This window comes from Orcinus orca, chromosome 21 (assembly GCF_937001465.1).
Source record: "Orcinus orca chromosome 21, mOrcOrc1.1, whole genome shotgun sequence".
NCBI classification, from domain to species: domain Eukaryota; kingdom Metazoa; phylum Chordata; class Mammalia; order Artiodactyla; family Delphinidae; genus Orcinus; species Orcinus orca.
In genome coordinates, this window is record NC_064579.1 from 25,346,320 (window position 1) to 25,368,970 (window position 22,651).

The 22,651-nt window shown below is 40.0% G+C and overlaps 1 long non-coding RNA gene across 2 annotated transcripts in view; it reads right to left on the minus strand.

Moving 5' to 3' along the window:
• Window positions 1-21,968, minus strand: part of LOC117197414 (uncharacterized) — a 307,865-nt gene extending 285,897 nt beyond the window's left edge. For both annotated transcript variants that reach the window (XR_004478020.2, XR_007474633.1), the window contains exons 1-2: window positions 21,784-21,968; window positions 20,930-20,986 (exon numbers count right to left, since the gene is read on the minus strand). This is a non-coding gene — a long non-coding RNA (uncharacterized LOC117197414). The remainder of the gene's footprint in view (window positions 1-20,929; window positions 20,987-21,783) is intronic.
• Between the last annotated feature and the right edge of the window lie 683 nt (window positions 21,969-22,651).

Genomic DNA, 22,651 nt, shown 5'->3' on the forward strand with positions numbered 1-22,651 from the left:
AAAGATGAAACAATCCAGATACGAATGGTAAAGCGTCTGTGAGTTTAGTGATGTGTGGTGAATCCATTTACCATTAGAAAAAAAAAAAAAAATGTGCTTAACATGTTTTAAAATTTGACAATATAAAATAAATATAACCAACATATTTGGCAAAGGGAAGTTACAGTCAAGTGTCAAAATCTAAATTTAAAGTTGAAATTTCAAGTCTAGGGTATGATATAAGTTATATAAATGCAAATACCAAGACAAACAATATAATAAACTAAGCATTCATCCATTGTGAACGGAAGAGAAGGAAGAAAAAGACTGAGAAAGAAAAAATTTTGTTTTTTCTCATTGCAGTCAATGTATGTCTTATACAAATAATTCAATATATTACTTAAATTTGTAAATGTAACTCTCAAATTTACTATAAGGAATACAAGGAATAAAGCAAATAAAATAGATACTGCACAGATAAAAGTTTAAAAAACACAATAAAAATGTAAAGCATAACATAAAATGATAACTGAACTAAAAGAAAGATGCACTTATCATGTTGATTAATACAGACTAAATAAAACTATTCTTTAAAAAAGACTCGGGTGAGGTCACAAAGAACTTCCCTTACATCCGCAATCTCCACCACTTTGTCCAGAATTATTTCCTTGTGATAAAGTGAGTCATTCTTAGTGTATCTTGTCCTTTATGTCTGCAGGGATAGAAAAAAATTGTTCTCAGGGACTCCTTTGTCTAAAAACCGTCTGGCTGTAATTGATCATTCTATTCTATAATAATGTAGTAGAATAAATGGATTGGTTTGCAATTATTATTGAAATTATTTTAAGAAAGGCTGATGTTAACAGAGAAACTAAGAATGTAAGTAAGATCTAGGAGATTTAACTCAGTTATCATAGACGACAAAGAAGCTATTGTCCATTAGGTACTTCAAAATTTGTGTTTTTACTATAAAAGGTGTCATATGGTCCAAAAACAAACAAAGGAAACATTATTTCTTTGTCCCAATACGCTCTTCCTCGGGGTTTATTTCTGTAATTTGCAGCCCGACACCCCAGGCATCAGCACTTGTACTCCTCCATCCCCCTTCAAAGGCTCTTCACAGCCCCCACCCCACCCATCACCGTGTCCTGGCGTAGCCTCCCCATCTGTAACCCGCCCCGACCTTACACTCCTGCCCCCGTGTCCCATGCAAGGCCCCTGGAGATCTGGGAAAGCTCAGTAGCCCTAGGATGGCTTTTTCCTCCAGGCCCGCAGGACTTAACTACACCATAGCATCCTTCTTTCCAACCAATTTTCCTAAGACACATGTACGAGACTGCATCTCCTGTTGTAAATCCGTGAACGGTTCTCTCCAAAACTTCACCAAGAGAACGCTCTCCTGAGCTTCCCCCAGCTCCTATTTTCAGCAGTTACCTTCCTGTCCCCACTCCAGACATATTCACCAAAGACGAACCACGCCATTTGTACTTTACTCAATACTATCTTAATTTAGCCAATCAGGGTAAAAACAAAGACTATGCAGTTGGCCTATGAAACCCTAGCATGAAAAATACCTGAGTTTCTGTGTGTGTGAGAAACCCTCCGAGTCACCTGAGCCACCTTCAAGGTCAAGCTGAAATGCTACCTTTCACATGAGGCTCCCACTGATCCACATTTTTCTCCCGTCAAAATCAATCATTCACTCCCGTGTACTCCCATAAGGACGCTGTTGCACACTTGTCCAAGCTCGGTCGTACGTAATCTGTGTTATCTATTTTCCAATTCACTAAATGAAGAAATTAAACAGTAGCTTCTAAATAAATGTTATTGGACCAAATGTGCTATTTATCTGCAATTGCACTATGTACAAAAGCACATTTTGTGATATATTTATAATCGTTTTGAGAAAAATCTAATAAAATATAGGAGCTTCCTTTAACAATCTGCTTCCAAAGGAAACTAATTTTATATTCCAATCCTACCGAATCCTGATTCTAATCAAATAATGAAAAGAGACATATTTAGGGTTTGGAAAATTTTCTTTCAAATATTTAATACTTCGAGATGAGGACAAAATATAACTGGTATTCATTTAGTAACACAAAACGTCTCAGCCCGCAGGCTGCTCTCCCAGATGCACCTTCTGTGCTGCCTGATTCATACTGCTAAGCACAGTGATGAATATGCATTGTTTTTTAATGAGCACAGGATGGTCCCACAGAGGAACGCTCATTCTTGTACTCCAAGTGGTGGTGTGCTTTTCAGAGAGCACTTAATACACTCCAAGGTTTGGATTTTACTTTTTTCCTAAAGTAGCTTTGGAAATACCTTTTGCTGGAAGCATCTTACATTCTCTATCTGAGAGCCTTAAAGCTGAGCCCTATGGTAGTTGCCACATTTTTATGGGGCATTTTGGACTGTTCTTTGCATAATATCCAAATAGTGAGAGGAGATTTGCACCTGGGCTCTACCACTTCCCGTGGCTCCTGGGGACAGGATTTTTGCAATAAATCAATCTCAGACCAGTAGACAAGGAGGAACATCCATCTATGGCCTGCAACGATGGAAACACAGAGGAGAGAAGTACAGAAACAGAGACACAGCTACCTATGAAAGGGGGCGGTTTCAGCTATCAAGATGGTAAAGGAAGGCGGTGCTTTGTTTTCCAGGCTGGCATCCCCCAGGCGAAGAGAATTCTGCTTGGGATTAGGGTTGTCATCAGACCTCTTAAACCCTGCAAGGGAATTAATAATTTACAGGCAATTCTCCTGCAGTTTTTGGTTCCAGTGCTGTTTTTTGGTGGGGTTTCAATGGGTTTAGGTGCCTTCTGCCCTGGTGAAGGGATTAAGACTTCTCTGGGGGGGATTTCAAGTTGGAACTGAAACTCACCCAACTGTCTCCTTCAGCACTCTGGGTTCCCTACAGCCCCTGCCTGCAAGCCGCGCTTGTCCAAATGAACTTCCGACAGCCTCACGTCGGTCTGCTCGCTGTGAAGCCCTGGATGGTGTGTAGCACCGCATACTCCCTGTCACTTGTATGCAGCACAAATAAAGATAGCTTTGAGGTTCATAAAGTCTGTTCAGCTGATGTACTTCAAAGGAATCTCTTTTAAAATAAAAGCCTTCTTGGAGTTAAAAATACATTTTGCATAGTGAAGAATGAAGAATAATTGTTCTCTCCCTAAATTTTATTGCTGTTGACTTTAAAACCCAGACACTTTCTTCTTAAGGTTTTCCCATTTGAATATGACAACATTTTGGTCTTCAAAGTTTTACTTCTTTTGCCACCTGAGAAGTATGTAAACTGCCGCCGTAAAGTTTTTAAGTACCTTTAAAATATTAAATGTAGTTAAAACATAAGGATCTTAGATTGTGGGACTTATAGAATAAAAAATAAAATGTAAACTCAATATTTGTTTCACAGTTAAGATACAATTTGTTAGCCACAAGGAGAGTTTATTTCTTGCTTTGCAGCAGAAATTCATTTTTCGTCAGTTGTAGGTTATACCATTACGAGTACTGAGCACAAATATGTAAGATAACTGTTTTCTAAATTTAGTGTGAGCATCTAAGTGCTATTTATAGGTTGTTTCTGCCATGCCAGGCCTGTTCCTTTACCTCGAATCTTTACTCTCACTTTAGTGACTGATTTGAAAAAATATCCAAAGTTTCCATTTGGTGTTGATCAAATATTCAATACCACTACGACTGTGCAGAAGCTTTACATGTCATTTAGCCCAATACTAAAATGTACTGCTTATAAATATTAATTATAAATGTATGAATTGATTTGACATCCACTCTCATTACAGTAAGTCTGGAAAGGTGAAGAAAGGGGGCACCTCACTGTGATCTCCAGCAGCTGAGTTTGCTTAGGGTATCAATGAACAGTACTGACAGTACAATGCCCTTATGTCTGAATCCCTAAAAATTTAGAAAAAAAGACACTTAAATTTTTTTTTAATTTTTACTTTTTTTTCCTTATCAACATCTCTTCTTTTGAATGTATCTTAAATTTTGCAAATTATGATTTCTGACAAGAAAAGAAAAAGCAATTGGAAAATTTGCTTATTTCCCCATCCACTGCTGAAAAAGACACATTTTTAGACAGGAAGTCTCAAAACCACACTTAGCAACTGATTCCTAAATTCATCTGTATATGTAACAGGACCCCATAAAACAGCAATATTTATATTAAAAAATAAAGAAAGTTATCTGTTTCCAGTCATGGTGGGCTAACTTAGACAAAATCCTCCACTGAATCAAGTAGAAAAAATGGACAAACTATGTTTAAAAAATCTGCTTGAAGATAACAGGGAAGGTACTGAAGTTCTATGTGGCCAACATCCAGCCCCAGCAAAGCAAACCTGCAGTGGAGGTTTCCGTAGTTCTGAGGACGCTGAAATTGGAAACGGTGGCTGGTGCGCTGAGGCGCCAAGGGCATCTTCCCTCAGACTCGTAGGTCGTGGCCTGGAACGTTGAGGTCAGGGGCCACCAAGGGGTGGACAGAGGGAGGTTGACAAAATTTAAAATGTGCTGCCAATTCAAAACCAACCCAGAGTTGCACTTGGATTCATGAGGTGAAACGTTTCAGAAGAACATCACTCCCATACAAACAGAAAAAACTGAATGATCTACAGAAGACTTAGTTGTATTGGAGCCCATAGGAGAGCTGAGATCTCAAGAAGTTCAATTGCACAGACTCCAAGCAGGAACAAGCTCTCCAAAGAGCTGGTACGTGGATTCCTCCACCTTCCTAGAGCACGGGGGCAGGGGGCTGCCGTGAAGGAGGGGAAGACTTGGACAATTTTTTAGCAGTCATAGGTGGCTTACTCGGCTGGTTTAGAATCACTGAGCGCTGAAGACACAAGGGAAGTCGGTGCACCCCTCAAGCCCTTTCCCTTGGGCCTCCTCCAGGTGTTCGTGAGAAAGACTCTGACAAGCCTCGCATTGTCACACGCTTACCTTCTCTCCAGGGTTCCCAGTCCCACTTGGGAACTGCAGAACAAAACCACAAGTATATGATTATGTTTTGTTAACAAAGTAAAAAATAATATCTTCCACCTTTACTAATATATACACCAGATGGTATCTGTAATGTTTGTTTCCCCTTTGGGAATTAAACTCTACGTGAAACCTGAACGGAAGAGGATTTTCCAGTGTGTGGGGAAAGGGGGCATCCAGGGTGTTAAGAAGGCTTATTGTGCAGGCTCTGTCTCTGTCTCTCTGCATCTCTGGTCTATCTCTCTCCATCTCTCTCTGTCTCCTGGTCCCTCTTTCTGCCTCTGTCTCTCTGTCTCTGACTCATTCTCTTCTGTGCTTGTATATAAAAGACTAATCTTGGACACTGCTGGACATGCATCCAGTCGAGGTGCAGCCCATCCCTGAGTTGCCCCCAGCAGCAGCTCAGGTCTCCTTGCTGGAGGAGGGGGAGAATTCAGAGTAGCATGCACGTAACTCTAACGGAATCATATGAGAAGCTTACTTTACAGGGGAATAGAATAGAACAGAACGTGGGGTCAAAGCACAGAGGAAGGATTATCACCCTGAGAAATGTTACCCCCTTTGATGAACTCAGTGCTCCCGACAAGCACTGTTGCAAGAGAATCACCCGTGAGTCTTAGGGCCGCCCGGGGAAGGGCCCTCCAGACCCCCTAGGAAAGGAGGGCACACAGATGCTAATAGGACGAACACAGCCACATGTATGCTGAGCTCTCACTTACAGGGACACAGAGGAACAAGAGAAAAAGCCTCAAATGCACGTGGGAAGGATGCACAGGGAAATCTGAACGAGCAAGTCATTTCAAGAACAAACTGGAATCCCAGCTTTCCAGGGTCCAGGCTGACGCGGCTTCTCTGTGCTGACCGTCCCGGTCACACAGGAAGTGCCACGTGCTGGTCTGAGTGTCTCTGTGTCCCGCTCCATCTGACTTCCCGCTCTCCTGCTCTCTCCCATCATTGAATTCACTTTTTACATCTTAATTTTGATTCAACTAGTCTGTGTCTCTATTAGTTTATTATTCACTGAACTACATGGTCAGCAGGCGGTACTCCCTCATCCTCCCTCTTCTCACCATGGGGCAGACATAAAAACGCGAACACATTTTTTTTTTTTTTTTGGTTCTTTGAGGGGGTCGCTAAGCAAACCATTCTTTCAGATACATTTAATGTACTGAGAACAAGGGCACTTGGAAACTAACATAATCAATTATCAGTTTCTCCACTGATTCTTCAAAAGAATGTCAAAGTAAATGTGTTAGAAATGAACAAAAATGAAACCTTGGCACTACAATATCTGGAAACTTGGTGAAGACAGTGTATTTATTTCAGTTCTCTTCTTTAAATTTAGAAGTGCCTCAAATTTGGTGCCTAAAGGTTAAAGAAAACACAGTGAAGACATAACTTTAGAACTTAAAAAAAATAAGGCAATACCAAACCACCACACTTTCTGGATCCCAGCATATATAATTTATAAGCCACATATAATGCAAAATATAACCTCATCTTTCTATAACTACACACACTTTTCTCTACAGCATTTATTTCTGCCTTATAGCAGATGCCACGTAGTCAACAAGATAAACACTTTCCACAATTTTCAGCATACCAGTTTTAATATCCACACAGTTTTGTACCCCCTATGACATGATTCCTATGGTTGCTGTTAAGCCTTGACTTTTAGGCAGTGAAAATTCACTGGGCATCTTCACCAAGTCTGGAAGGGTCCTTGGGGCATGTCACCCCTCTCCTCAGCCTCCCACCTTCCTCTTGGGAATCTGTGGGCAGCGCTGTTAATGCTACCTGACACATCTTCTGGACCTCAGGCTTGGGTGCCTTTGTGGATTCTTTCCCAAGACTTTCCATGGAGCTACAGGATCCTGCTCTACCCTTGCCTCACCACTTCTAAGTGTGGAGTTTCTCAGAACATTCCCTGGAGGAGTCTCTCCTGCTTTTGGGCTCCTTCTGACATCTCACAGACCACCACGAGGCCTCGGTGCCTTTAACTTTCTGGGGATACCCTCCTCCAGTCTATTTAATTTGAGGACAGTGTAAGTCTTCATTTCAGCTTTTCCCCTTTGCTCGTTCATGTCAAATTTCCAGGGCTGGGCCTTCTCACACTCAAAAAAAAGGACACTTGAGGATTAAAAACACTATTCAAGACTACTGTCTCACCTGAAAGTTCCAAGATCCTGTTTTTCAACTCAAAAGACAAGAAAGTGTTTTCTGCAGTTCATTTGTAGAGTTAGAAACCAGACTCAGAGGCCTGTGCCAAGCTGTCAGCTTCGGCCGCACCAGTTAGGCTAAAACTTAACACAGGTTTTACTCACATGAGGGAAGAGGGTCGGCGGCAGCTTCAAGCCCAGCCTCTGAGCCCAGCGACTCTGCATCTCTGACAGCTTCAGTGGGGTAAGTCCCAGAAGAAGCCACCGTTTTATCCCCCGGAGAGAGGGGTCCTGAACTGATCAGTGACGACGAGGCCTTGGGTCACCTTACCCATCACTGTGGCTTCACAGGGGCGGGGATCTCCCTCGCAAAGCTCATGGTGCTGTTGAAGGGCCAAGCGCTTTGATTTAAAAAAAAAGGGTGGCAAAAAATGGCAAATTTCAGAACTGTAATTTAACATAAGGTCATGGGTTACTTCAATGACCCTCTACAACTGCACAGAACTTTTCCAAGGATTTGAATATATATTACCATGTCTGCTTCTCAGAACAGTTTTGGAAAAGAGAAAAATGATTATAATCCCTATTTTACAATGCAGTTGAGTCTCACGTTAAGAAGCCAATACAGGGATACACATCTATATCAGGGCTTTTAATGTCTGTTTCAGGTTTATATATACAACAACGTGCTGAACTTCAAACTTTAGCATTTTCCCAAAGCCTGCTACAACTTTTAAAAATTTAATCAAGTTAGCTGAATAAAATTTATATATACACTTATATACATATATATTTATAAATTTAACTCAGCTAAGTTGGTTACATATAATATATATATAAGTTGATATATATATATAATTTTAAGGAACTATGAAAATCAGGCTCAATTTGATAATCATATATATTTTTCTTGACATTCAGCCTCAAATTAAAATCTAATTTAATATGCTGTTGCTTACATTGTTCTCTACTGTCATTTCTCTGAGGATTTATACAATATATTCCTTTGGATTCTACTTACATATCCGACATGTAGTAATGTGTTCATGTATTCAGCATCCTATTGACAATTTCATTTTATTCTTACTTGGCTGATCTCACGGATTAAGAGTCTTCTTTGGCACATAGTTTAATGTGAAGCACATGCTGAAGCCCGGAACTCTTTCAGTGCTGAGTGACTTCTGCTAAATCCCCACAGCAGCCTTCACTTGTTTTCACTACATAGCTGGCAGGTGGCTGGTATCTTATTCATGCTGCCCTCTGTTACTGCTCAGACTTGGTGCCCGTGGTCAGCACAGCTCAGCACGCACTGTGGGATGTTAGGCTGCTTTCAAATAACCGCAGATGCCTTTCAGATACTCTGTTTCCAGAAAGTTTTACTTTTAATCCCACACATTTCTATCTTCAATTATTAATAATTTGCTCAAGACCAAGTCTGGATGATGCCAGAAGCTTGATCTTACATTCGGCAAGCTATTTTTAAAGAGGTCTTGGAAATTTGATTAGACTATCCAAAGTTTCCCCAGAACTCAGATAACATATTGTGACATTTTTCATGTATATATATATGAATTCCATCATATATTTAAAGAAGAATGAACTCCACAACTATTCCAAAAAATTGAAGAAGGGAACACTTCCAAACTCATTTTATGAGGCCAATCTTACCTGATACCAAAGTCAGACACCACGAGAAAAGAAAACTACAGGCAATATCCTTGATGAACATAGATGCACAAGTTCTCAACACAGCACTAGCAAACTGAATTCAACAACACATTAAAAGGATCCTACACCATGATATAGGGGATTTACCCCTGAGATGCAAGGATATCTCAACATATGAAAATCAATTAATATGACAAACCACATTAACAGAATGGAAGATGAAAGTCATATGATTATCTCAATAGATGCAGAAAAAGCATCTGGCAGAATTCAATACCATTTCATGATAAAAACTCTCAAGAAAGTAGGAATAGAGAGTAATTACCTCAATGTAACAAAGGTCATATATGAAAAACCTACAGCTGATATCATATTCCACAACAAAACACTGAAAGGTTTTCCATTAAGATCAGGAAAAAGGCATCCCAGAAAACATTTCATTGCCTATCCAAAATGGAGCAGAGCAAGGAAAAGACTTTTTAAAGTGCCACTCTTCAGAAATATCCCCACTTTGCTTTGGCTATCACTACAAATTCATGGCAAGACCTCAAAAGCCCCACCAAGACTCTAGGATATTTTTTAATCCCCTAGAGTAATAAAGTCTTATGGCTCATGTGTTGAGATGGCTGGTTTGAACAGTGGCATTTTAGAGATGGCTGGATTTGATACCTGGCGTCAGTGTCACTGCACAAATTTTAGAAGAGAAATGACAGATTGAAAGTCTAAGGCATAAACACACAGCCAGTTTTCAAAATAAGATAAAAGCAAAACGAAAGAAAACTTGTTTAAATTCATTTCCCCGGCTACTAAAAAAGTCCCAAAGCTGTGAAAAGTAAGTATAGAATGGAAGTAATGCTGTGAACAATAACCGTGTATTTTTCTTTGAAAGGTTAATGCCAAGGTCCCAAGGAGATAATTCCATTTTAGAACTGACATAAAACTTCACTCACCTATTGGCATTATTTTACTATTTTCTGAGAGAGAACCTTATTCAGAGCCCTGGATCTCTTGTGTTTATTAACATCCGATTCTGAGTCCTCTATTCTTCTCAAACATCAACTCCAAGGTCGTGCTTTTCAACCCCCACTCCCCCCACACACACTTTGTAGTAGAATCTTCTTAGCACGTCCCCCTCGAGATTCTGGTATCTTTATTTCATGCTTGGCAGCATTTCTCATCTTCCTTATTCTTGAGGAAACATCACTCATAAACACTCCACCCTCCTGACTCTTCCATAAACTTCCTTAGTCCCAAATCACTCCTGCTATCAGCATTCGCCGAGGTCTCTGAGGGGTCCCTAGGAGTTAGACTGTTCTTCACGAACCTGTTACTGTTACAGAACAAACTGTAAAATAAAACACGTAAATATAGAAGTGCCCAAATCAACATCATCATTAATTGTGGCTTAGTTACTTCTGTTAGAAAGATGTCCGTGCTAAATTCTGAGTTTGCAGGCTGAATTCCAAGTTTGCAGGCTTATCGCTACTTCCAGTGTGCTGGACCAGGGTGAGCTTCCTCCAAAAACTGTGGACTTCTCTGCAATGTACATACAGCTTGGGGTTGCAGACGACAGCACGAGCTTTCTGTGGACAAGATGGTTCCCGATGGAGGAAGGATGAAGCCAACCTGTACCCGCTCACTGATTCTTACCAAAAGCATCCATCAGCTAACTCACTCCACCTTCCAGAGGATGGAGTTACTGAAGGGCAGAGAGAGGCCAGTGTATGCTTTAAGGACACATACACACACACATTTCTTTTACGTTGATGTGCGAATGGCTAACCCCAAATTACATCCAGCACACTATCTGTTTCTACACTCATGCTGTGGTTGCTGTTAAGTGTTAGTGGAAAGAGGGGAGAAACTGCTAAACTAATTCAGAACTAGGGACCTATGGAAAGCTAATATTCAACCACTATTGCCCCTTGATCCATATTTCAAATCCATATCTATATTTATAAAGATAATTTCTTTTCTTGAAATGTCTCTTTTCACATTTCAATACAGATTAGGCGAGGGTCTTAAACTGAGTTTAGAAGTGTCCCCTTGCCCTTTCTAGGTTTTGGAATAATTTGTTAGGATTGGTGGTATTATTATTTTTCCGTTCCTAAATGTTAGGTATAATACAATAGTATAACTCTCTGTGCCTGGTATCATTTTTGTGGAAATCTTTTTAAACTATGAAATCTATGTCTCCAATAGGCAGAGTTTCTCAAGTCATCTTTTTTTCCCTTGATTGACTGGGTAATTTTTCAGGATTATTTTTACCTTACCTATGTTATCTAATTCACTGCCATAAATTTTTATTGTGTCTTCTTAGCATCTGCAGAATCATTAGTGGTATAGTATCTTTCTTGCTTGCTATTGGTAATTCGTGTCTTCTCTCTTTTATCCTTGACCATTCTGATTAGAAGTTTATCATTTTTATTGATCTTTCCAGGAAACCTGATTTTGGCATATTGATTTCCTCTGGTGGTTTTCTGTTTTCATTTTCATTGATTTCTTATATTATCTTTTTCACTTACTTTCTTCTGCCAGGTTTTGATTTAATGTGTTATTCGTTCCCTAGTCTCTCCTGGAGGAAGCTGAGCTCATTAGTGTGAGACCTTCTTTTCTCATTAAAAGAAACAAAATTAAAGCTGTACATTTCCTCCTGTACTGCTTTAAATGCATCGCACAAATTTTCATACATTGTTGCTCATTTCTGTTAAATTCAAAACATATTCTAATTTGTCATGTGATTTCTTTTGACCCAGGTATTGTTGAGGAGTTTATTGTCTAATTTCAAATTCTGGCATATTTTACAAATTACTGGATACCTGATTTGATTCTGCTGTAATCAGAAAACATAATTTGAATGACTTAAATCCTTTACGTTTATTGAAATTTACTGTGTGGTCCAAAATATGATCTACCTCAGTGAAGTTTCCAGATGCACTTGATAATTAAGTGTCTCTGTTGGTTGGAGTGTTTGATTTCCCACATTTCTCTTCACAAAACAAAATCTAGATGGCAAAGTGACATGTCAGAAACTTAGCAATAATGATAATGATAATAATCTCTAGAGAGAGAGAGTGTATTTGGGATATCAAATCAGGAATACAAGCTTTCAGGAACAAAAAGAAGAGCCAGATGTAAGGTGGATATGATCTTTGCAAGCAGTGTTGTTTGTGGCAGCCATAGGGTAGCCCAGGGACATTGTAGGGCTGCTTGCCAAGAGCAGAAGTAGAGAGCAGTTATTCCCAAAGCTCTGTAAAGTGTCAAAGTAAAAACTGAAATTCTGTTCTCATATTTTATTAAATTACAAAATGAGAAATAGTAGCTTCTTTCTATATCTCTCCTCCCTCTCCATTGACTTTTCGATTTGGAACCTCTAAGATAAATCTGTTACATGGAATACCAACTGTGAACCAAGAATGGTGGTATGAAAAATAAACGAAAAGAAAGTCTTTAGTTTCCCAGTTTGGGGAAGCATAGAAACTCGACAGTATTTTGACTTTTCAGCAAAGCAGATATGGATCTGAGCACACACTGGCCTGTGAAATCGGTTTGGTCGTTGTAATTGCTGTTGTTTAGTCTATAAGAGTCCTAGGAATTTATGTCAATGATGTGACAGTGCTAATGTATTTGAGTGGACAAATGTTGATGAGTGTTATGTCACCCTTGGTCCTTCAGTCAATACCACGTGTTAAGGAAAGCCTGGCACCTACGGAAATAAGGATGGGAGCTTGTGCAAATCAGATTTTTTAAACACAGAGTAGGTCAGAGCAGCCTGACTAAATACCAAGATTCATGGATGAAAAAGTGAGAGATGAGATTAGAAGGAGGAGAATCACCAGACCAGCCAGAGGGTTGTGAACACTGTCCCAGAAGTAACTTGAATAGAAATAAGAATATACTAATTTAGTCTTACATTAATTCCTACTGTTTTCTAACATTGTTACATTTTTCCTGATTAGAGTGTATAAAAACCATCCAAATTCAAGCATTACAAAATCCAATCATGTATTACAAGAGTGAAAGTCTCCCAAATTGGCACGGTACCTAATAAATTACTACTGCCTAACATTTTGAATATTTCTTTGATTTTTCCTTCTGTATATACAAATGTATATAATATTTTTATAAAAAGTAAATTATGCCTTATATAAAACTGACGTTTTATTTTAGCTATTCTAAAATTTTTGTCTCAAGTATGGCAAAATGTCACTTTCTTTTGGCTATTCTGCTTGCACAATATTCCATGTTAAGAAATACAACTCTCCATCATTCTTTTTAAGCATAGTATAGTAGTTTCTTATAAAAATATGCAGTAATTTATTATATTTGATGAGTTACTCATAACATGTCGCTAATATAAAGAGTGCTACCTTCCTATATATGTTTTTTTAGACTCAAGGAAATATTTCTAGAGTATAAATTGCTAAAAACAAAAATGCCAGGTTATAAAACACATAATATTTACAATTTTACTAGAGATTACCAAAATGCTTTCTAAAGTGTAGTATCAATTTATACTTCCATTAAGATTGTAGAAGAGAGACCATCTCACTGCAACTTTCCAGTAAGGATATTACCTTTTCATATTTAAAAATTGAATACTCCAGAAGTGATATTTTATTGTTGTTTAAGTTATCGATTCTGTAAACTTTAGTAAGGTTGAGGATACCTCAATATGTTAATTAGGTCACATTCTTTTCCACTGAATTGCCCACTTTAACAATTTAGTACAATATTCCTGCTAAAGTTCTACATACAATTTGTTAAGATGACTCCATAGGCAGCAGAATGAACCTTCTATGTGTTTCCAAAATACATACATACAACATTTGACCTGCAAAAATTATACTCAATAATGATTGGTAGATTTGATATAAATGGAACATGAATATTTTTCTAATGTTCCTTCTCATTTCCCTTGCATTAACTATATTCTTTAAAAGCATAAACTACGGGACTTTTCCCACTGCTTATTCCCAGAAGAAACTGTTTTGTGCTGTCAAAGCTCTTACAGATCTATAATCCTCCCAATGCAGACCACTCGCGTTCTCAGCCACACGTGCACTTATACACGTTAGTCACTGGTTTCACCTACACGCTTGTCTGAAGTTTGCGCCCATGGACATCTTCTTAGTAATCTTCCAATTACTGCAAAGATGAGTCAGAATTAAGTATTACCTAGCACAGCTTTCACTCCCATGCCAAGAAAAAATATGTCCTAAAGCATAACATCTAGAGCAGTTCCAGTGTCTGGTCATATGTCCTCCTGGGCCATACTTATATTATAGATACAGGTACAAGTCTGTTCCTTACGTTCCTTTGCCTGCCTAACATATTTTCATTATTCTCAAAATGTTGTTTGACACAGAAATATATATATATATATATTTAATAAACAGATTCTCTTACATTATGTACAAAAGTATAGCTACTGAACTACTTGTCAACAGAACCTTCATGTGCCACCACACACGCTGGCACTGTACACGGTTCTCAGTTCCGAGGGCTCAGGGTCTCCCAACTCAAAGATTGAGCTACACTCTGGGGACACTGCAGGATGCAAACATGACTGGCAGTGGAACCCAGCCTGGTCGGGAATTGATTTCATTTATATCATATAAGACTCTTCAAAGCATACAAATTTTCAGGATTTCTTTTTAACTCCCGCAACATATTATTTATAGAGTTTAAAAAACTTTATATTGGCTTCCTAAACCCTGAAAGCAATGTTAAATCTTTCTAGAAATCAATATGTCTACTGCTTACAAATATTTTCAGAAGCTGTATTTCCTCTATTTCTAGGGCTTCAGTTTTCTGTAGAAATTATGGTGGGGGGCATGGACCACTATATGTGTACCAGTTGGTCTCTTCCTGTTGTCCGAATTCTATAATGAACATCACACATTCTGAGGAGATCAGCAACAGCAAAGCCCATACACTTAGAGAACAGTGGAGCTGAAGTGAGTTTTGCAACAATTTGTATTGTTAAAAGGTAATATACAAAACTGAAAAAAAGTTAACTCCAAAAAGTAAGATAGCAGTTTTCAAATATTTGAAGGATAGATATATCGAGTAGGGATTTCAAGTATTCCTAACCATTCAGTCAGAACCAGAACAAGTGTGAGTTACTGAGGGATGATCTATTAGGAAGAATTTGACAGCAGGGATCTCAAAGGTGGACCCGCTTGCTTTAAGAGGTTCTGTATCTCCTGTCTCTGCAGATTTCAAGCTCTGAACGGCCAGTAGGAAGCTTTGTGGTTGGGGAAGTCTGAGTGTCAGATAAGGTGGATTCAAGAATGGCTTTATATGTAAGTTAGGCTTTGTAAGGGAAGGGCAGGCAGTGAAAATTGGTGGAGGAACAGATGTGTGATCTGATTAGTTTACACGTCAACTTGACTGGTCAGGGGTGCCCTTATCAAACATGACTTCTAGGTACGTCCAAGAGTGTTTCTGGATGAGCTTTGTATAATTTTGGTGGAAGGCTGAGGTGCTGCAGCACAATTACCAGTGCCCCTGTCCAACCACGCCCTAACCACCACCACGTCTTCTTCCCGAGAGAAAACATCTTTGGTTCTCCATCAAATCAAAACATACTGCATGGGCTATCTTCGGTCTCTGTTTTCCTAACTCCATATTCTCTCCTCAACTTGCTAAATTCTGGCTTTACTTCTCACCATCCCAGCTAGACTCAACCTCTCAAGCTCCCAGTCAGCCCCTACTAGTCCTCAAATCCAATGATTACTGCTTTGCTCTCGCAGACATGACATGTCAGGACCGATGTCTGAGCAGCATTCCACAGGGGTAAACACTCTTTTCTTTTCGAATCTTTTTTTTTGGTTGGCTTTCCTTTTTCCTTCTCCATCTCCTTTAAGAGCCTCTGCCTGGTGGCTCAATAATTAAATGTTATAGAACTCCTAGGGACCTCTTTGGAGTCCTTTTCCCTTCTACCTTACAAATGTCTGCAGTGGAACTGCACAATTTAATAATGTTAAATACCACGTATATGGTAACAACTCCCTTAAGTTCAGATGCGACATCTCCTACTTGTCTAATGGGAACCTCAACATCAGGATCTCAAAACAAACTCTTAATTCCAACACATCCTCAATCCTATATCATTTCCTTTCTTCTCCAGATCTATAAATGTCACCATTAGCAATTCAATTGCTGAAGCCCCCAATTCTCGAGTTAGCTATGATTTTTGTTTCCTCACTTTCAACCCATTGATTACCGTCCATTTAACGTACAAAATGCATCCAGATGCGTCTACTTTCTTGAACCCCACACTGTTCCAAATCCTTATAATCCTTGAATGGAACAGTCACCTAAATCCTCTTTTTACATCCTCTTTAAAATGCTTTCTCCACACAAGGAGCCAGAGTGATCTTCTAAAAAGCATTTAAAGGTGACAGTGTCACTACTCTGTTTAAAATACTCCAAAGGCTTAAGATAAAAATCCACTTTCCTGGCCTGGATTAAAAGTGAAAACAATAAAAATAAGTAAATAAAATCTGACCTTATCTTGAAATCCTCTCCTCTTTTACTCACTACACTCCCAGGCACGTAAGCTAGTTTGTACTCTGAACAGAAGTCTGTTTCCACATCACACATTTACGTGTGCTCCTCCCTTTGCCTGGAACTCTTGTTTCCCTGGGGTCTAGTTCATTCTTCCCATCACTCGGGCACTTCTGGACAATGTCCTCTGACTATTCTACCTGCAGAAACTCTCAGTCATTCTTTATTATGTCACCTCTCCCATCTATTTTAATCCTGCTGTAAAAAAATTCCCCGGTTAGGTTATAATTGAAAAACTCTCTTCAGATGGGTCTCCTCCAAACTACACACTGCAGTGGATAACTCAATAGGGTAAGAGCTTTGTATTCATAGTAATAATTTAATCTACCTGAGAAAGAAAGGATTAATACATTTTCTCTCCTCTACATGCCTCAGGGATATCTCTATCAAAGATCAAATATTCCATTCACTTTTCAGGTGAAAGACTTCATTCATTCAAATGTTTTAAAAATAAACTTTGAATTAACCGTGTACCGTTGTTTTCTTTGAAGAAATTAAAAGGCTTAGGTACGTCAAGGAATTTCACTTAAAGCAAAACATGGGTTGGATCCCAGCAGCATTGGTTTTGGGACCTGACACGGCAGGATGTGAGCAAACTTGTGTATCTCGTCTCTTGATCACTTCAAACGTGCCAGCACCGTGATTTTATAAGCAGGACTGCAGGCAACTTTTTCAACAACACTGTAAAGCAGGTGGTAATATCTCAATTTATCAGATGAATTAAAAAAAAAAGACTTCATGACTTTCTCAAGATTGTATAGCTAGGAAGTGGCAAGGCTCGGGTTCACCTGAGATGAAAATGCATGATCCTAAACATCCATTCCTCTGCTCACCAAGTGTTTGTCAGGTACGAACCTAATACTAGACTCTCCTTGGCACCAGTAACACGGAGATGGACGCATCACAACAGTTTACACACACATGCGCACACACGCACGCGCACACACGCATCTGAAGCAAGAAAACCTGTATTTTAAATATTTGCCACAACAATGAATATAAGTTTATAAAAGAAAAAAGCTTTTCGTTTTTATCATTGACAAAATTCCACTCAATATTCTCTGCACTTAAGCAAAGTGATTTAAAAAAGGTGAAAAGACGAGACAAAGGCAAACAAAAACCAATGCAAGGAATATGATTTTGATACAAGCCAAGGCAGATCCAGACCAAAGAGAGACATTTAAAAATCTAAAGTATGCAAAGCACATACAAAAGGTTAATGCTCCCTGTGCCACAAATGAAAGACACAACTTCCTTGAAGCAAAAACTAGAGAAAACACAAAGTTTTGAGGGTGGTCAAAACAACAGAAGGAGACACAATATCTACCAGTCCCAGACGAATCAAGTGATTTAAGAAAGTCGCACATAAAAGAGCTAAACATAATCAGAGGTTGAATGATTGTCAGATCACTTTCTTATGCTGAAGGGGCTGGAGAAATAAGCAAGGAAAAAGTAAAATTTTATCCTGATTTTCAATAGGAATAGTATTTCAAAAACAAGTAGCTGTGTTTCATGATAGAAAACTCTTCCTTAGAAAATAGGGCCAACTACGAAGTGTGGGGAAAATTGATGAAATTTGAAAATCATCATTTTGTATCACTTTATAAAATAATTGATTCAGAGAAGCAATTGTCTGTGAGTAATAAACCTAATTCATGTAAAGATAATAGAGAAATGAAGAGTCAAACAATGCTGGATTATCTCCATAGTACTGCAAACTTCAAATCACATTTACATAGGGAAATATGTATTTTGAAATCAGCAGAGTTGATATTGATATCACAACATATACTGAACGGAAAAGAGAAGCAGAGAATGAGTGCATGCTCTCAGCTCATGAGTGATGGAACATAAATAAAAATCCTTAGAAACAGAGCACATGAAGAAAGTGAAAAACACAATACAGAGCTCTGAAAAGTGACAAACAAGATCATCACATAATGGGGAAACTAAAGGTCCCATTAGGTCAAAAGAAGAAAAGATGAAAAAAGTAAACTTGGAGTCTCATAATTTTAAGGCATTATGGAGTATGCACTATTTTCTTATTAAAATAGATGGCAAACATTGTGTTTATTATGTAATGACACTATACTTGGGCTAAAATAATACAATATACACCAACATTACCAGATTATACATTCAACCCACTCTTTCCACCTCACAGAAAAGCAGCATTCAGAAAACTTAGTAATTTTCTGAGTGATTCTTTTGCCAGTCAAGCAGGGAAAGCAGTGTTTCCATGTTGAATTATCGATAATTATGTTTGGTTGCAGCCGTTGAAGAAATGTGTTTAAAGTGGTCTTTTTAAAGATTATTAGTCTTTTAGTGAGAACAGTTGTTTGATGAGCTAATGATACTGGAAGTATTATCATTAGTCAATAAAAACCAAGACAAATAATTTCAAGTGACCTTTCTTGGCCCTTTATGAGTCAATGGATATTACCAACACTACCTTGTTGTTTATTCCAGGAGTCAATGCCAAGGTTGAAATGACTGAAAAAGTAGCATTAATGAAGAGTCTATTTTATAACTACAATTGACAATATTTTCAAAGAAGTTGAGGAAACACTGATTCAGTACAATGTGAAGTTGAATCTGTGTATTACAAAAGATGGTGGTGAAAATATATGCAGAACATAAAAAGTCTTAGAAAAATGTATAAAATGTCTTTGAAAACGTAAGGTGTCGACCACCTGTGATTACTCATTGTATGATTCATCACCAGGTATTCTGCAAAAAAAATAGAATATATTATGTGTTACTGAATCAGTGGTGTCAAGGATACCTGTGAATTTTTGTCAGAAGTTGAATGCTGATTTGTCCTACACACAGCAAGAAATGGGATGATTAGGTGAAAACCGGCCCGGTTAAGGAACTAGTCAAGGACTAAACATATTTAAATTAAAAATATAACTAAAGAAAAGTTTAATGAGGATAGAAAAAAAGTATAATAATCTTAAGTGTTCTTACAATTTAGAAATAACACAACTGTAAATGAAAAGAATCGTCAACAGAAAGACAGAGAGGAAATAGTGTCTTGGGGGGGATTATAATAGGTGGGAGTCAAAAAATTAAAGTTAATAAATAAATTAGTAAAAAACTAAGAAAGGAAAAATGAGAATAAGGACATTATAAACATATAAAGGTCCATATAAATATTCCTGAAATTTTGGGTTATTGCATAAGAATCCACCCCCAATCACTGGTTTAAAACTCAGCCACATTGCCAGGGGAAGGAACACAAGCTCTACTGGTGGAAGGAGTGGTCTCCGTACAAGAAGAGGGTCAGAACTGTGTGAAGGCTGTGTTTGGAGACCTCCTAACACTCAAGACAGCGAAATAAATTCATACAAGGGAGCAAAGAAATAGACCACATAGAGATACAAACAAACAAAACCCCATATAACATAATAGACACAGTAAATAAACACAAGACATGGTTAGCCTGTATCTAATGATGTAGAAACAATCAATTAGACAAACCACCTGTGACACAGGGCAAAAGGTAACTGGCATGCTTATTGCTTCCTAAGCATTATTACCTATAAATGAAGGCCCTGGAGCAGGGGTGAGGGGTGCTGGGGGCATGGGGAGGAGGCAAGTGATTTGACTCCTAAATCCAATATATTTTGAAAACCTACTGAGAACGACCCTGGATGCCTCACCGACAAGTACAGACTTCATTCTGGGGGTAGGGAGTGCAGATTTCAAGGAAAAAAAACAAACAAACGAATCTCACCTATGAGATTCTCTGACATGACTCACACTCTATGGTTATAGGTACCTAGTAGTTTTCTTGTGAAGGCCTTAAGGCAGTCTTACAATGAACTTACTTTCTACAGTTGGGCAATGGCCAATCTTCATGTAATATCTTTCACTCACTTACATAATATCCTAGTCAACGAAATTCCCCGAAGGTACTCCCCAAATTAAGTAAGAATCCTTCCTTTTGTTACTCTTAAGGAGGAGGATGAAGGCTGATGAAGTTGCTGGACTTACCTGGCAATTTTCAAGTACACTGAACAAGATAAAACTGACACAGAATCCAAAGGAAAGTGTTTTGTTAGAAATAGGTGCAGAATACTTAGAATAAATAAGCAACACTTTCAACATTAATCCTAAGAGATGCTTGCCAAATATATCCCTTATCAGAGGAGAGATGCTGCAGAAAATAACTGACCATCTATCTGTATCCTCAGGAAAGCGTGAGAAAAGGGATCGTAACAAATTGTTTAATCAGACTCAGGATCTTTAAGCACATGTTAGTTCGCCACATAATTTTAAATTATTGAGAAATTAAACGGTTCTGGTGATAGCCCATTTCAACAACTGGCAAGTCCTGATTTGATTTCCAAGGAAAATAGTCTAATTATATGAGAAACGGAAATATTTCCTTGTAACTGTGTCTTCCAAGGTAAAATACCATTTGCCACTTTAGTAAGCTGAAACATACGTGACTCTAATTTTAGAATATTAAATTAATAATTTATTTATTAGTATAGCATAATGATATTAGAAAGCAGTTTGCTTAAATGTAGTACTCACCACGTGGCAGGCGAAGTAATGGCGCCCCAAAGACACAGACATCCAAATCCCTGGAACCTGTGAATACAGTATGTTACGTGGTAAAAGTGAAGATGTGATTCAGTTAAGGCTATTGAGATGGCAGAACCCTGGATTAGCCAGGCGGACCCAGCAGAATGGCAACTGTCCTTCAGGGCAAAGGGAGATCCGACTACAGAAGAGGACTGTCAGAGAGACGCAGTGTGGGGAAGACAGGGCAAGGGGCACGAGATAAGGAATGCAGGGTGGCTCCAGGGCCGGAAAAGGCAAGGAAGTCTGCGCACGCTCTCTGAGGCTTCCCGAGGGAACAAAGTCCTGCCAGCACCCTGACTCCAGACTTCTGATCCCTAAAACTGTAGGATAATAAATTTACGTTGTTTTAAGCCACTGAATTTGTGGCAGTTTGTTACAGAAGCAATGAGAAATTAATATGCAATATGCGAAGGAAGACAGCAAAAATCGTAATTTCTCTGGGCTTTGGTTTCCTGATCTGTAAAGTCGGGGAAATGGGAACCACGGGGTTCACGTTCAGGATGGGGACCGAGGAGGATGCTGAACTCGCTCCCCCGCACCCCGCAAATACGGGCTCTACAGCTACACTTGGAACCACTTCCTCTGAAAACCCCGGAAACCCGGCTGAGCGCTGCCTACTCTGGGACGCGGGCTCGCCGTAACCCTGGGCGGCTCCCTGAAGAGCAGGGTTTGAACCCCACACGCGGCACCCCGGCTTCTAAGACCTCCTCCCGCGTCCAGCCCCAGAACCCCTGGCTGTGAGAACCGCCAGGGCCGGGCCCACAAGACCCCCGGGAGCCGCTCTCATTGGCCTGGGGACTCACCTGCCGGCTGCTGCGCAGCGATGGGGCCCCGGAGCCGCCGGAGGGGCAGGGCGGTGGCCTGAGGCGCACAGGACGGGCGGCCTCGTGTTCTCGGGGTCAGAGACGGGCCACTTGCGCCGCCCGCGCCGCCCAGCGCGCCAGGGACTCCGCCTGGGCTTGACAGGCGTCTGCACCCCGGCTTCACGTCCGAGGCCCTGGCTTTACGTTTGAGGCCCCGGTTTTACGTCAGTGACCCCAGTTTTACGTCTGTGGCCCCCGCTTTACGGCTGAGGCCCGGGCTTTACATCTGAGGGCCCAGCTTTACGTCAGTGACCCCGGTTTTCTGTCAGTGATCCCGGATTTATGTCGCTGATCCCGGTTTTACGTCAGAGGCTGTGGCCCCAGTTTTAACTGCTGCCGGGGTACACGGCCGGGCCCTGGTGGCTGAGGCTTGAGGTCCCACAGGACTGCCTACATTTGCCTCCGTGAAGAGCTGCCGCCTGAGGGTCAGCCGGAGTCTGGTGCTCACAAGACTGTGCCCCTGGGGCCACCGACAGGGCTGGGCAAACCCTCAGGGTCAGCACCGACTCAGCCAGGTGTCTGCAGCTGCGCGGTCTCCGCAGCGCTCTTCACAGTAGCCGCGGCGGGGGCCCCTGCGTGCCTGTGAGCAGAGCGGGTACAGAGGAGGGGCGCTCACGCGCGCACGATGGGTACCACTCGGCCGTGAAAAAGGAGGGCGTGCCGCCATCTTGTGATGGCGGATGGACCTGGAGGGCTGTAGGGTGGGTGAAAGTAGCCAGACGAGGACAAACAGCACACGGCCTCTCTTCTCCGTGGGATCCAGGCCACAGACAGAAAACCAGCTCCTAGACGCAGAGAACGGAGTGGT